We start from the raw sequence: 11291 nt of genomic DNA, 5'->3' as shown, positions 1-11291 counted from the left end.
GCAGGGTAGTGGACTTGGGACTGAGCCCACCAGGGAGGCCCTTATATCCAGGTGGAGGACCTCATCTAGAGGACTTAACTTCCCCAGAGAGACCCCCACAGCTGTGCTCTGTCGATGAGCCAATCAAATTACAGCCACCGCTGAAACACTTTGAATCTCATGTCCATGGTGTCACACCGCAGTCACCCTTATCCTGCGGCTCAGGTTAGGGGGGCACATAGTGCTTCTCATTGCACAGATCACGGGATGTAAATGCTGCAGTCTAAGTGGAGCTTCTGAACCGCAGAGCTATGGAGGGCTGCAGCTGGACTTTTCTCAGCGTTTCTGCTCCTGTCCCCTCCAGACTCCTCTCCTTTGAGGTCCCCAACATGGGAGGCACAGTGTCACTCAGCCAGAAGATGGGGTGTGGCTACATGCTAATGCTGCACAGGCTATAGCTAAATGCTAATTAGGATGGGGGTGTGGCTTCATGCGGAGTACTGAGAAGGTGTGGCTGTATACTGATGATGCAAATGGGTGTGGCTTCAACATAATGGAATATGGCTAAGACCACATGCTAATTGTCAAATGGGTGTGGCTTCATGCTAATTGTAAAGTGGGTGTGGCTGAATACTAATGACCAAATGGGTGTGACTTCAAAGTAATGGAATATGCCTATGGCCACAATGGACTGGTGCGACCAAACAGGCAAGTTCAACAAGATGGGCTCTTGGAGCAGATCGCTGGCTGGTGTTCTAATGAATCAGAGAGAACTGACACGGCTGTCAAGGCAAAGTGTTGTGATCTGCCCAGGTCATGAAACTCAGAATGCGGCTTAGCCTTCAAAATCTAGCCTCAGGCTTCAGTTGAGGCCTAGAAATCAAAATTAGCCTCATTCCAAACTCAAGAGTCAGGCTGCTGCTCTTCACAGGCCCAACAAAACCAAAAAGGGGTCAGCGTCAAGGAAGCACAGGAGTGGAAGAGGAGACAGCAAACCCCAATCCATAGCCCAAAGACGAAAAAGATCAAGCGACCAAGAAATCCGAATAGTCACAACAATGGAAGATGACAATGGAGAGCCCGCCCCTCTGCCTAGACTACACAGGGAGGGGGCGGAGCTCCAGCTGCCACCTCAGAGTGGCCCCGCCCCTTCGATCTCCACATAAAGGGAGGAGGGCCAATAACTACAAGCACTGCACTATAAATATGAATATGTAGTGTGGACGAGGGGAGAAAACAAGACGAGTCCGAAGCAAACAGGCGCATGATGGCTCAAACACAACATGAACAGCAGGCAGTGACCACCTTAGGTGGGTCTCTTAGGAGAAATGAGACGCCTCCTTCTGGGGACATCCAGCTTTTATTGGGCACCACCCAGAAGAGGGGCGGGGTCAGCTGGCCTCATTGGACATCCTTTCAACTCTGTAGTTGGAAAAAGAGATGAGCGCCCCCTGTGGTCCCAGAGTGGTATTACAGACCTCTGATGAGCATGAGAGTCAATATATGAAAAAGGAACAGACAAAGCCACCCGAAGACCATGGACTTAATATGCAAATTAATATTCAGACAAGCAAAGAATAAACGTAGTCAACAGAACAGTAACTGGTGCCACAGCAGCACAAAACGTAAAGAAGAATTTGTAACAGAAAACCAAAAATTCAATAATTGTTACGTTTCAGCCAGGGTGCAAAGCTGAGTTCCAAATTTCATTTTAACTTTGCTTTTGTTCATTTGTTTCTGATTCTGCTGTTTATGTTAACGTTGCTTGTTTACTTCCTTTCTGCATGTCAGTGGATCTTTCTCTGCGTGCCAAGTGTGTTGTGGTAGGTCCTCTGGGAGGCGGGGCCATCTGCCAATCACTGTCCAGGGACTGCCCACAGCCTTCTAAAGGTGGGAACAACCCACAGTCCCCTGCGGTTCATTGAATGCGCTTGTGCTGTTGGTGAAGTCCTCTCTCTGCTGCTTTCCTTTTGATTTATTGCTCCGTTTTTTGACTCTTTGGCTCTTCTTTTGGGTTTGTGTATTTGGATCGTTTGCCTAATTCAGGTCACTTCCCTTTTTGTTTAATGGATCTCTTCCTTGTGAAAATAACCCTTTTATTTATTAAGATTGTAGTCATTCATGCAATATCGTGTATACTTTCTGTGCCGATTAAAAGATTTTTTTGCGTTTCAAGGTTTTATTTTGTATTTCCCACCTCAGAGTTTGTGGGGGGAGCCATCACATGACCACAATTGTCTCGTCGGTTACGTCACAGGACGTGACGGTGTAAGTACGGCAGTGGTCTCCACTTATCTCAGCCCTCACTGCAGTGATGAACTACCTGGGTAACCCTCGGGTTGGTAAAATCCAAGAAGCACAATTCTAGCTTTAGTCGGCCCGAGTGTCGGGTTTCGGTTTGGCTTGTTGAACTCCCCTCGGCCTTCGACTTTGCTTCTCGTGTTTTGATCGTTTTGCTTCGTTTGGCTCTGACCCCGTTAATCATTTCCCTTCTCACAATGGAGTCTTATCACAAAGATCCCATGCTTGCCCCTTTTGTGACTAGCCGGGGTTTGCCAGGTTTTCCCCCTCTAGTGGCCATTTTGAGGTATTTTGGGACTCTGCTTGTAAAGGGACCCCAAGGTTCACAACGACAATATGTGAATTGAATTAAATAATAAAGAACAATATTCACAAAGTATTTAAAAAAAGCAACAAAAACTTAAATAAACAGAAAAGACCCCCTAAGCCTGTAACAGAACTCGAAGGGTGGGCCCACCGAATATCAAATGGATTTAGTTTTATTCTGAATTATGAATTTTTTTATTTCTGAAACTATTTTTCATTTTGTCATATTTTTCTAGCACTGCGCATTCTGCTTCTCGCTTTGCTTTCTGGTTTTAGGCAGACCCCCAGGTTGTCCATCGACCCCTAAAGGTATTTTAAAGCGCATCATCGATCAGCCAGCTGTTCTTTGGCTGCACGGTTAGACAGATCAGGTGAGAATTTGGATTTTTAATTTGTGAACCTTTTGCTGTGCCTGTGCCATACGCAGTTTGTCTCACGACCGTCCTGGAGACATTTCTCTCTTCTGCCCCGGCTCGTCTCTGACTCAGTGCCGCATTTTGCTTGCAGCCGCAGAGTTGCAATAAATCTCGTCTTGGCAGCGAGCGCGGAATTCTTGAGCCCATACGTTATAATTACGTCTCTGCTGAGATCCCTGTTTATGGATCTTCTTTTCCGCTCCTCATTGTTCAGCGCTCCTCTCTCGTCTGTCCACACACTGCCAATGCCTCCCTCTGCCATATGGCGGCCGGTCTGGAGGTCTCCTGAGGCCCACTGAATATCCACCCACCGGGGAGTCTTCTCAAGTCTAGACGTCCAACTCACGCCATGGCAGCTCCCTCTTGTACTCCTGAGCTGAACCTCTTCATAATGGCTGGCTATCGGGGGCACCCAGTAAACCCGCAGGCCCTGATAATGTGTGTGGTGGGCTGCCCGGGACAGGGGGTCACACTTAGGAAGAGGGCTCCCTGGCAAAGACGGGTTTTACTTTCTGCAATTTGTTGTTATTAATTAAATTCTTGTTTGCTTCTTTCATTTTTGTCTCTAAATGAATGTTGTTTGGTTTGCCAGTGAAACTGCCAGCTTGCTGCCACCTGAAACCTCTTGAATTTCCAGAACACGTTCAGGTCATTAGCCCTCAATTAAAGTCTCGTTCTTCATCACTTAATCGCTGTCTGTGATATGCATGGCACTCAGCACATGTTGCAGCTCTTCTGTTTCTTTCTGACATTATGGTGGTCATCACTTGGCTGTGTGATCATTTTGCGTAAACACACGAGCACTTGTCACTCTGCTGTCCTTTACGGCCACCAGTTTGCCGTCACCTAAAATTTTATAGTCAGGATTACTTTGTTATTGTCAATGTGTGTCGACATCTTGTCTTCTTATTCTAATGAGTTCTTTGTCACTTCATTGCCTTCTGTGATGTGCTTGTGGTGCTGGTAAGGCCAGCAGGGGGTGTCCACCCTGTGGTCTGTGTGTGGATCTCAATGTCCCATTGCAGTGACAGGGGACATGGTGATGTAAAAATGAAGTCAATGAGAAGTTAAAACAAGGCCTGAGTCAATGAGTCAGAATAGAGTCCAGGGCGCCTTTCAGGATGAGTACGGGGTGCCCTGATGTCCTGGCTATAAAGAGCCCACCACAGGCTTGTGTCTGCTGACCTCCTAATCACCTGTTAATGTCACCCCTTTACCACCAAACAGCTAATGTGTGGGGAGCGCACTGGTGCAGGAATGGCTGCCATCCGGGTGAATGCCACACATTGGTGGTAGACGTGCCTCCTCACTGCCTATTATATAGTGCCTTTCACATGATCTATCTATCTATCTATCTATCTATCTATCTATCTATCTATCTATCTATCTATCTATCTATCTATCTATCTATCTATCTATCTATCTATCTAATCCTGCCTACTACGCTATCTATCTATCTATCTATCTATCTATCTATCTATCTATCTATCTATCTAATCCTGCATCCTATGCTATCTATCTATCTATCTATCTATCTATCTATCTATCTATCTATCTATCTATCTATCTATCTATCTATCTATCTATCTATCTATCTATCTATCTATCTAATCCTGCCTACTACGCTATCTATCTATCTATCTATCTATCTATCTATCTATCTATCTATCTATCTATCTATCTATCTATCTATCTATCTATCTATCTATCTATCTATGCAATACTGGCTAATATCTATCTATCTATCTATCTATCTATCTATCTATCTATCTATCTATCTATCTATCTATCTATCTATCTATCTATCTATCTATCTATCTATCTATCTATCTATGTAATCCTACCTACTATGCTATCTATCTATCTATCTATCTATCTATCTATCTATCTATCTATCTATCTATCTATCTATCTATCTATCTATCTATCTATCTATCTATCTATCTATCTATCTATCTATCTATCTATCCACCTCTCCTTTGAAGGACATTTCTCCTTCTTATTGTCGTTGATGTGTACCCATTCTAAGACCCTCACAAATGGCCGAGGCTACACTCTTGTCATTCTCTTTTCTCCTCCATCCAGACCGCTATGTGAACAAATTCAAAGTGAAGTCAGCGTGTCGACTCCCAGAGCAGCCACAGGGTGAGTCTAAAGATCTTGAAGTTCTCACCCAGGCAGCGTAAGACTATGGCAGGTGGGACACAGGCAGGCGTTTCCGGCTCATTTCCTTCTCTCGTCAGATGCTGTCAGACAATTGCTCGTTGGCTGGTAGTAATTTGCTTTATGCAGACTACACTTAAAAGGTAAATCGATCCTCTGGCCGGTCCAGCTTTCTTATTATAAGCATTAAGGCCGGGTATATTGACTCAGAATAAAATGCCAGCAGTTTAATAAGAATCAATTCCAACAACTCCATCCATGGTGAGCTAAGCAAGCCTGGCAGTGACCTGGGATGCTCACTTGAAGAACATGCCGCGCGCCAGTGTGTGTGTGTGTGCCCGTGACATGCAGCTGAATTGGATTGTGGTCATTAATGAAACACGTCTAGTGGTCTCATTTCAGTCTCTGGTGGTCTTTTGTCCTTCAGCAGACAGAACACCATGAGGTGTAATTGACAGACTTTACAGGATAAAGGACCTTGATTAAATATGGATCCTTTTATCTATGCGAAAGGTCCCAGTGGCTCCATAGAAAACCGTGTGCCATGTGAGAAAAGAGCGCAGGAGAGCCCACCGCTGCCGTCTGTGGCCTGCTGAATTAAACAAGAGGCTTAATGAGCCCAGCTGACATAAGGTTACAGCAGACACCAGCAGAGGATGGCGGTGGCGTCACCTCAGAGCCACTCGGGTCCCCAAAGCAGCCTTCGTGTGGCATCCTGCTCTGACTGACCGGCAATGAGGGTCCCCTTACCTCGTATGGCATGGAGTGGCACAGTCAGACAGCAGCCCACGTGTGCAGTCAGCTGCCATCACTGACCAACACGGCCAGACCAGCAGCGTCAACAGAATAAAAAATAAATTCAAGAGGACCCCTCATGTGCAATGAAATGAAATTTGATTAAAAATGAGATTCGTCAAACCAATGAGCAGCAGAAAAGGTCATCAGTCACAGATGGGGCTTAGTGGGAATGAGAACAACAGGAGCCTCTCCACTGTGCTGGCAAGCATGTCGATGATACAGCTGGGTTACGGTCTTCTACCTTGAAGCTCCAATGACCACCCTGTTACCCTGGGATTGGTTTCCTTGTGGGTGGTCATCCACCATAGAAGTGCGCGCCCCATAATGAGGCAGAAATCTGGGGTCTCTCAATTGAGTTATGGCCCATAGGCTCCTCTTGGCAAGGTTGGTGGCTTTCGTCTTCTCACAATCGAGCAGCAGGATCCTCAACACCATCGGTGGTCTGACTTAACATGGAGCCCAGGCCTCTGCCCGTACGACAAAAGGTGCAGAGAAGGTGGTGGATGTTAACCCTCTGCACATGGCTCCCCTGCACGACTCCCAGGTCTCAGCCTTGAGCCCCATAAGCAGCAGCGCAGGCGTCCAGTAAATGTCTGCATTTCTGAAATGTCACTGCGATGTGCCAGCCACCCGTCGATGCTCCTTATCCCTGGCCGGCTGGCAGCACCCACCACATGACAAACCACCTCAGGATCCCAGTTTAGTGACTGCACCTAAAATGGCGTGGGGCTCAAATGAGCTACTAAGACAGAGCGACAGGTCAGCCATCGTCCAGAACAACTGGAATGACGGCCATGTTGGAGTTAAAGGAGATGAAGAGGACACCATGACAGACACGAGGTTATGAAAAAGGTTCAACATGTCTACCTCTGGGATTAGCGCGCTGCATTGACGGCCCTCTGCTAATCTCACCCCATAAACACCGTGACACCTCAAAGTGCCAGGCAAACGGCACCGAGGAACATTGGACGAAGGGCGGCTTTGCTTGTATTCTGGAGGTTGGCATTTTTGGGGCACTCCTTATAGTCACCCTGCGTTTAGAGTGGCACACCGGACCGGAGCCAGTGAGCAGATTACCCTGGTCACATTCTGGGAAAAAAAGGCAAGAAAATGGAGAAAGGGGACACCAACATCATGGCAGGGGGACGGCCTCACTTTCTGCCGATGTAAAGTGCTGTGCAAAAGTATTTGCCCCCACCGCTAATCTCCTCCATTTTTGGCCCTTTTTGACACATTGAACAGCGTCGGACCTTAATGGAAATGTAGCCTGAGGGAACACAAATCGGGACTTTCATTATTCAAAGAGCAAAATGATCCAACACCAGTGTCTCCCGTGTGAAAAAGTTATTGCCCCCATTGCTTCAGTACTTGATTGCAGCATCTTTAGCAGCACAATGAGACGCTTCCCATCTTTTGATGTCAGTCTTAGAGCAAGAGAAGCTTAGAAACTTTGACAAGCTTCCCTTCTTCATTCTTCTTCTTCTACTTCTTCTCCTTATTGTTATAGCCTTTGTGGTAAAACCTTAGTGTTCGTGTTGGAAAAGTAAAAAACATCATCCTGAGTGCCATTGTGCTCCTCAGGGTGTCATGAGGTCGTGACGTCATTCCTTCTGACACGTGGCAGCTGATACTCCTCCACAGGCTGGGGTTCAAATTCTTTTTATTGATGTGAATGTTACTTTTGTTCATTATCTGCAGTACTTTCGTTGCCCGTGTTATGGTTCCCTAGGAGGCGGGCCCACCTGCCAATCACTGCCAGGAACTGCCCCTCCACTCTCTAAATCTCCCACAATTCCCGGCGGCTCATTGTAAGTGCACTCAGGAGTTCTTGTGCCTTTTGCTGTGCTTTTTGTGCACTTTCTGGATTTTGACCATCTCGCTCCGTTGTTTTGACTTTGCCTCTAAATTCGTGTATCGGGACTTAGATTGCCTTTGTGTTGCAGGCAGTTCCAGTTTTGCCTTTTGTGCTCCTTTGGGCAGTTTGTGGAAATAAACCTTTTTTATTTTTGTAAAGATTCATTTAAGTGTCTAGCCAGGGTTTTTGCTGGATTTCCCCCTCTAGATGGGGTGACTCTTTGACTTTTGGCTCCGCACTGGTAATTTGAAGGTTGCCAGTTCAAATCCTGGCAGGGACAGAAAGAATGCTACTCTGTTGGGCCCTTGAGCAAGACCCTTAACCTGCAATTACTCCAGGGGGCCTGACCCCCCCCCCCAAAAAAAATGTCTGGTGAGTAAGGAGGGGTATGCAAAAAAATGACAAATTCCTAATCCAAGAAGTTGTATGCGGCGATTAAAGGGTTAAAAAAAATGAAACACAAAAATCACTGGTGGGCATTTGTGGAAGTGCTTTTGGAACGTCGTGGGACTCTCTGGGGGTCTGAGCTCCCAGCCGATGACAGGACGCCTCATAACTACTTTGTATGTCCTCACCTGGGGTGGGACGAGACTTCTAGGGGGTCTAATTCAGAGACGCTTGATGACCTGCTCGGCTCTCTTGTTATTCGCTTTTGTTTCTCCCATAAAAATAAACACAGAAATCCAATCTGCTCGGCCTAATCCTCCGTCGACTCTGACGTCAGCCCTGCTTTCCAAACGGTTTGGGATGAAATCTCAGCTTAATCACCGCTAAAGCCTCGCAGGCAGGGCCATTTCTGCCTTGAATGAGCTGAGGGTCCGCACACAGATAAGAGCAATGAATTGGGGGGGGGCTAGTGTGGTGGTCCCAAAATAAGCACAATCTTTTAGGGCTCCAAAGTGTCCCGATCACCGACATCACCCTGTCCATTCCTTTAATAAGGGGATTGGTCTGCCCCGAGGGGCGAGGGGGGCTTCATAACGGCGAGCTGCTCTTTGAGCCAGCAAGTGGCACAGATGGGCCGCTCATCTAAACGGCACTTACACAGTCAGCAAGTCATCAAATTTTGCGGTACAAGATGTTCCCGGCGCAGGCTATTATATTCAAAGCATGCCCGCTAGCTGAGGCTCATTTCTTGGCAAGGGACGCCATGAATTTCAATCGAGTGGGACACTCATTCTCTCTCTCTCTCATTTGCCAGGCTGAGGTTAAGAGAACATGGCAGCCTTAAACCTGGGGGCAAAATAACAAAAAAAAAAAAGAAATAAACACTAAAGCTGAAGTGCCCACTGACGGCGTATGGAAGGACACATCCAGTTTCTGAGATGTATGCCAATCCACGGGTCGGCACGTGTAGTCACAGGACCCTGGGATCAGGTGGGGGGCTCCGCTTTATTAGACAGAATCCCGTTTGGCTGTTTACTCGTCTTTTGTTTTGTTTTTGTTTTTTTGCCTCCTTGTCCATCTCGGCGGTGGTCCTGATGAGCTGAACTCCGCCACTCTGCTGCCGTGGAGAGCAGATGTCATTTTCTTTCATTCTCCGAGACACGCTTAATGGCCTCGGTGACGTCAGAGGTTTTTATTGGAAACGCTTTGCCAGCTCCAAAGCCGGGAGGATAACACAATCCGGAATGCTCAGTATGCATATATCAGTGACACGGAGAATTACAGGGAAATGGAATCACTTCTTGATGATGTGCCCTGAAAATTTCATTAGGCGTTCATAACGCATTCAGCTGGGGGCCGCCTGCTGTTTGGAAGGTGGGCTGCTCTAAGAACTGGGGCCTGCGTGGAGATGGTCTTAGCTACTCGGCGGTGGACTGATGTCACAATGTCATCTTTATTTACTGAGGTCCACTCATAGGACAACGTAAAGGACGTCACCCGACGCCAGTGGTCCCTCCAATACAGAGATGTCCTGAGCAAAGGCGATCTGGTGGATATGATGGCGACTACAGAAGACACGGTCATACACAATGGCCTCTTTCAGATGCTTCAGTGGTCCACCAAGAGGGAACACAAGGGGATTCCTGCTCTCTTACATGTAGGATGGTGGGCTGCTCTAAGAATGGCGGCCTACGTGGAGATGTTCTTAGTCACTTGGTGGTGGACTGACATCACAATGTCATCTTTATTTACTGAGGTCCACCCATAGGACAACGTAAAGGACGTTACCTGAAGCTGGTGGTCCCTCCAATACAGAGATGTTCTGAGCAAAGTCATCCTGAGGGATTTGTTGAGGCCTACAGAAGACACGGTCATAAAGAAGATGGTGGGGGTCCACCTAGAGCACACTACTGGAGTAACATGACATCTTCTTATTGACTTACAAGTAGGAGGGTGTGCTGCTCTAAGAATGGCCGCCTGCGTGGAGATGGTCTTAGTCACTCGGCGGTGGACCGACGTCACACTGTCATCTTTACTTACTGAGGTCCACCCATAGGACAACGTAAAGGATGTCACCCGAGGCCGGTGGTCCCTCCAATACAGAGATGTCCTGAGCAAAGGTGATCTGGTGGATATGATGGCAACTGCAGAAGACATGGTCATACACAATGGCCTCTTTCAGATGCTTCGGCGGTCCACCAAGAGGAAACACAAGGGGATTCCTTACTCTCTTACATGTAGGATGGTGTTCTGCTCTAAGAATGGCGGCCTGTGTGGAGATGTCCTTAGCTACTCGGTGGTGGACCGATGTCACAATGTCATCTTTATTTACTGTGGTCCACCCATAGGACAACGTAAAGGACGTCACCCGACGCCGGTGGTCCCTCCAATACAGAGATGTCCTGAGCAAAGTCATCCTGAGGGATTTGTTGAGGCCTACAGAAGACACGGTCATAAAGAAGATGGTGGGGGTCCACCTAGAGCACACTAGTGGAGTAACATGACGTCTGCTTATTGACTTACAAGTAGGAGGGTGGGCTGCTCTAAGAATGGCCACCTGCGTGGAGATGGTCTTAGTCACTCGGTGGTGGACCGACGTCACAATGGCATCTTTACTTACTGAGGTCCACCCATAGGACAATGTAAGGGAGGTGACCCGAGGCCGGTGGTCCCTCCACTTCACAGAAGTGCTGCTCTGACGTGCGACTCCTGAGCAAAGGCCTTCAGAGAGATGTGATGAGGCCTACAGAAGAACATTTCATGCACACACTGGAGCTCAGAGAGCTTTACATTAAAATTAGAAAAAAAAACGAGTAAGTAATTGAAAAATAAATCCATAGGCGCTTACGTAACAGAGATAAAGTAGAGTCCTTATCTCTAAATCGTGTTCTAAGTCGCCACACAGGAGTCGGGTGACTAGGGCAGGTGGCCAGAAGGACAGAAAAAAACAAGTTCTGCAGGGGTTCAAGGGGGACCACCCAGACCCCCATTGCTGACAGAGACGTTCTTAAGCTAATCGTCATTGTTCTGATGCAGTGGGTCTTGGGCACAGCAGGGGCACTCATCTTCATTTGATCATCACAGAT

At 47.3% G+C, this 11291-nt stretch overlaps 1 long non-coding RNA gene across 2 annotated transcripts; it reads left to right on the top strand.

Moving 5' to 3' along the window:
- The first annotated feature begins 9625 nt into the window (after nucleotides 1–9625).
- On the top strand, nucleotides 9626–11010 carry LOC127525857 (uncharacterized). Of its 2 annotated transcripts, none has more exons than XR_007933428.1 (4): nucleotides 9626–9670; nucleotides 10250–10568; nucleotides 10857–10892; nucleotides 10935–11010. It is a non-coding gene; the product is annotated as an uncharacterized LOC127525857 (long non-coding RNA). The 2 variants fall into 2 exon arrangements; XR_007933429.1 differs by lacking the exon at nucleotides 9626–9670 and adding an exon at nucleotides 9849–9961.
- The last annotated feature ends 281 nt before the right edge of the window (nucleotides 11011–11291 follow it).

The sequence above is a fragment of the Erpetoichthys calabaricus genome, chromosome 14 (genome assembly GCF_900747795.2).
Source record: "Erpetoichthys calabaricus chromosome 14, fErpCal1.3, whole genome shotgun sequence".
In the NCBI taxonomy this organism is placed as follows: domain Eukaryota; kingdom Metazoa; phylum Chordata; class Cladistia; order Polypteriformes; family Polypteridae; genus Erpetoichthys; species Erpetoichthys calabaricus.
The sequence above is the reverse complement of the archived record's forward strand: the minus strand, read 5'-3'. Positions and strand labels throughout refer to the sequence as shown.